This window comes from Saccostrea cucullata, unplaced genomic scaffold (assembly GCF_032062105.1).
Source record: "Saccostrea cucullata isolate Sc308-1 unplaced genomic scaffold, CSIRO_AGI_Scuc_v1 ctg1926, whole genome shotgun sequence".
NCBI lineage: Eukaryota > Metazoa > Mollusca > Bivalvia > Ostreida > Ostreidae > Saccostrea > Saccostrea cuccullata.
Genome location: NW_026937558.1, coordinates 3,691 through 8,792, shown reverse-complemented (window position 1 = coordinate 8,792; position 5,102 = coordinate 3,691). Strand labels below are relative to the sequence as shown.

Sequence of the window (5,102 nt, the reverse complement as noted above, 5' to 3'; positions counted from 1 at the left end):
TGGATTTTATAACTTCATCAAAATTAAAACTACAAATAATAAGGTTTTTCCCAAAATATTTTTTATTACATTATAAAATAAAAAAGGTAAAATTGACTGATCAGTATATACTTATTAAAAGACGTTTAAATTTCAATAATAGAAACCATGCCTTCAAAATGTAGAGATTTTGAAAAATAAAACCAAAACGAGACAAGACGAAAAAAATAAAAATTCCTTTAAAATGCCTGAATCATGAATTGAATTTTTAAAAAGATAAACATTTTAACAAATTTAACTTCTTCTTTTCAAGGAAGTATTTTCTGATCTTTCGTTGCTGTATTCATATTTCGCGAAATTGGGACATTTATTCAGGAAATCTCGTATTACGAGGGGTTATCAAAAAGTTCGTGGACTAGCGCCATAAAATTAAAACCGCTTTAGGTACATCAATGAATTTTAAAATATCTAGTTAAGAGGCCGTGTCAGTAACCATTGAGTATTGTATATAAAGTGAGTGGAATGTGAAAAAAAATATTTTGTTTTAATATTTGGGTGCATGGAAGTATAGATGAATGTCCTTTCAAACATGAGTTATTTGGGTCACATCTTCCTTGTTACCATAGCAACGGTGATTTTAATGCTTGAAAAGTGTGAAATTTGATTATTGATAACCCTGTCAAAATTAATTACAGAATCAAACTATGTTTTTCTTAATTTCAATATACATGGGAGATTTAATTTTTCCCATGTTTATTTTAAAGCATTTGGGGCCTACTTTGCTTTGTTTCTACCAAATGCTGTAAAATCAACATGATTTTTATAAATATTTTACACGAAAACGCAACCAAACTCTATCATAACCATACATGCAATAGAAACTACGAGCTTTGAAGTTATAAATCCAATAATAAAAAATGGTAGTTGGGTACTCTATAGCAAATAATTTGATTTAGAATGTACTACAAATATGAAAACGCGTGAACGATTACCTCCCTTTTGTGGAACTCTCCTGCTGATAAAGAACAGAAAGTTGCTGTTGCAGCAGAAGTCGGAGAAGGAAAACACCATGTAAAGATGTATAAAGCAGGTCTTGTGCGGTTACAGAGGACATGACAGCATCAAGAGTTTGTAGGTGACTGAAAAGTACTATTTATAGTCCGAAATATCTGACGTTTTCCTGGCTTTTTAACTATTTCTATATTTTACGTGCGAGGAAAACGCCAGAACCGGCGCCTTTACGAAAACTGGGAATTCCAAGCAGCGGCATTCTCGGGTGTATTTTCGATACTTGCAATTACTTGTCAAACTCACAATTTATCAACAGTACAATGCCTCTAGTACTTACCAATATAGTTTTTATGGTTTGTTTGTAAATATATGATCCGATGGAAACATTTTCTCTGACTGTCGAGATTTGTTTTCATTTCGTGCGTTTACAAATTAAAAAAAAAATACAAGTCCTGTATCGAAATCAAATGATGAGTGATTATTTTCTTTTCATTAATATTGTCAAGTACTAAAAGCATTGTGCCATTGATAAATTGTGACAACGGCATTTAATGCGGTTCCCAAGTATGGGAAATCAACTCTGACTGGAAATGGCGAAATTTCCAGTTTTCGTAATGGCGCTGGTTCTGACGTTTTCCTGGCACAGAAAATATTAAAAAAAAAACTGGAAAATGCCAGATATTTCAGACTTTATTATTTAGAGCATATTCATCAATCACTGATAAGGTCAAATTGGTAGATTTCCACTCATGTATGTCTGCGTATTAGTGTTCTTTTGATGAGTAATATTTCAAACAATATTTCTTAAAATTCATAGCCATACCCGCTATACCTCATTATCTCAGGTCTCAATATATATTTTTTCGGAGAGCTACAGTTCTGCAGCTACACTAAAACAAGATGATAAAACTTGAGGTTGCTAATATTGATTTGAAAAGGGGAAGGGAAACTAGGATAACAGACTCAACTCTGGTTTCAAAATTTGCTCCTGACCCTTAAAGTGGAGGGGAGGGGAACCAGGATTTATAAATTTTAACTACAGGAAATTTTGACTTCCCAAATAAGTAAGGAGTGGGTGGGGTGCTATTCCTCCTAAGCCCTTGATCAGGTTGGGCACAATTTCCGAAAACGATAATTCTGAAAATGTGAGACTAAATATGTAATATCGCGATTACCTCGCAGTTATCTAACTTACTACCACTCTTTTAGGGGGGAGTCGAGAAAGCTCGAATCTCACGAGATTACAGGGGCACAATGGCATTGTTTACAGTAGTGACAATCGAATGATTTGAACAATTTTATGCCGAAAGTACAATGTATTGCCAAGAATTGAATTCCAAATAGTAGATTGTCAAATAAGGAAAGTTTAGATTATTTTATCAGTTTTAAAATGCCATGATTTTCAATGAAAATTTAATGAGAAGAGCCCGCTTAGTTAAAAATATCGTAAAAAATGTAACATTGAAGGATTAGCTCCTCTCAAAAATTAATTAGGCTGGTTCAGCGATTGTTAAGGACGGTATTCCACCAGGATTTTTTTACTTATCTGTCCTCAAAAATTCTACAATGATCGATCTTGCATTGTATTCAATAGCACATTTGTCCCAAGCCAACAGACGTTCCCTACCTCCATCGCGAAAGAGTTCCACTAAGTTAAGTAATCGCGATATCAAGTATTGGAGTATCCCCTTTGTCCAGTTTAATGTCTTAATATATCATATCCCAGTCACTATATATGCTATAGGCTCAAGTAAGTTTGTAAACAGGTCTAAAATATTTTCAGGAGAATCATGATGATGATCAGTTGCAATGTGAACTACCAAATAACCATGAAGTACAAGCAGATCCAATTAATGTGGAACAAATAAAGGTTTGTATTGAAATTTTTACATGTACTGAATTATTATGCCCAAAGAGCATGAACATATTTTTGTTTGTCCTTTCTGTCTATCTGTTGTCAGCTTTAACCTTTACCATGACTTTTGAACTGTGAGATCATATTTGGTATACATAATCCACTAATTAAGTTCTTTTAGATTACACCAACATCAGTAACCTTTAGACCTTGATCTTTTTGCTAAAACTAGCTTTTCTATATTTGTTGACGCTGGGGGCATACTGTTTCACAAACTTATCTTGCTTTAAATTACTTTAAGCATCAGCTTGTTTATTATAAAGAATCAGCAACTATATGCAGTAGGGTCATGTAAATTTGTAAACAGATATGAAATACTTTCAGGAGAATCATGATGATGATGAGCTGCTATGTGAACTACCAAATAACCATGAAGTACAACCAGATTCAAAGCATATGGAACAAATAGAGGTTTGTACTGAATTTTTTACATGTACTGAATTGTTTAGAACTACTTTGAGCATCAGCTTGTTCTTAAGAGCCCAGCCTCAAAGAGTACCGGTAATCACTTTGTTCATCCTTTTCTTTGTTGAGAGATAACTCAAATGCTATATGTCCTGGAAACTTCAAACTTGAAAGGATTGTGACTCAATATCTTAAATCCATTAGACCTATGAACTTCATATTTTAAACCCAGACAAGAAGCCTAAAATGGGCCCATATTGCTCACCTGGTCTTCTGTCAAAGGTTGTTAAAGACTGATATCACGAGGCACATTTGTGTCATGTAAGCTGTGCTTTTGAGGCAGGTATGAAATGCATTTCAGATAAGACAATTTCATTGAAGTCTACTGTGACCTTAGCATTGAAGTTTGACATTGAGTTAGGGTCATGGCACACCACCTTATCATTAGGAGCATTGTATGCCAAGTATGAAGCTGTTCCATGAGGCATATAGAAATACAGACCTGAAAACTCCATCAAATTTTACCTTGACCTTGACATTGAAGGTGTGACTTTGGCTCAGGGCTGTGAAACACTGTCTCAGCATGAGTATTATTTGTGTCAAAATGAACTTGTTTTAAATGAAGTTGTTAGTTGGATTGATTTTGTATCTTTCTTTTGTAGGTGGAATCAACTTCAGACGACAACTTTTCCAAACACCTTGTGAAAGTCATCTGAATGCCAGGATTCTCAAGAGCATGAAGATAGTCCATTACATAGGAGGAAGACCTTGATTATGTATCTTGATGCCATTGGTGAAAAGGCAGAAGTCTAACACTGACTGTGAAGAAAATGACTTGACAGCTGAAGGGAACATGAACAATTTGAATCAGATTTCTGATATGGCTCTTAAAGCAGTGAACTAAAAAACATTTTCTTACTAAGTTTAAGATTTTGATATCAAAGTTTTTGGAAGGGGGATATAGGAATCACCCTGTTTGTTTGTCCATCTGTCTGTGGACAACACTTGGATTATACTGCTCTAGCTCTAGTTGGTTAAAATATATAATATCTAAAATCAAATGTGTCATACTTCTTGTTTATTGTGCATAAATGTACTCTGAAGAACATACTGTATAAGTAGAATTTTTAGCGAGGATTTAATTTTGGCATTATTAGAGATGGTGCTGACATCGCTAAAATTGAATATTGCTAAAAATTAATGTCTTATTATTTGTAATAGCTTCTTTAGTAAACATTTTAAAATCGCTAAAATTACTTCTGGCTAAAAATAAAATACCAGACTTTGGTAGAAGTCGCTAAATTTGCATCTCGCTAAAATTTCCACTTATACGATATATTATTATTTCTAGCAAAGTATTTCTGTAAAATATTTGACTGTACACTTAAGAAAAAATTCAGTCTCAGAATCAGGTACAAGATATGCTGTAATGGTGCCTAGTTGTGTCGCCTGCATAGCAAGGGGACTCCTAGGGATCACTTCTCCATTGTCTGTCAGTCTGACTAGCTGACCATCAGTCTATCTGTCTGTCACAATTTGATATGTCATTCCTGACTCCTGAGACACACATTTTCAATGGAAAACTCTTGTTTTACGTTTATATCTGTGATATTTTTAGTGAGCATTGATATTTGACCAGTTGATTGGTCTTTGATAGTAAAATAAGATAAAACTTGAAATATAAAGTTGCTGTAAACTACATTTTCACAAGCCTTGCTGATGTTAAGGTTTATTTTCATTTGAATAAGTATAAGGTCGTCTTGTGTTTAACAGGCACGACTTCTCATTATAC

General features: G+C 33.8%; 1 long non-coding RNA gene across 3 annotated transcripts; it reads left to right on the top strand.

The window, feature by feature from the left end:
• The first annotated feature begins 980 nt into the window (after positions 1-980).
• Positions 981-4,593, top strand: LOC134248388 (uncharacterized). 3 transcript variants are annotated; one of them, XR_009988040.1, is made up of 4 exons: positions 981-1,110; positions 2,774-2,860; positions 3,230-3,316; positions 3,973-4,593. It is a non-coding gene; the product is annotated as an uncharacterized LOC134248388 (long non-coding RNA). The 3 variants fall into 3 exon arrangements; XR_009988041.1 differs by having other exon boundaries at positions 984-1,114; XR_009988042.1 differs by having other exon boundaries at positions 1,021-1,125.
• The last annotated feature ends 509 nt before the right edge of the window (positions 4,594-5,102 follow it).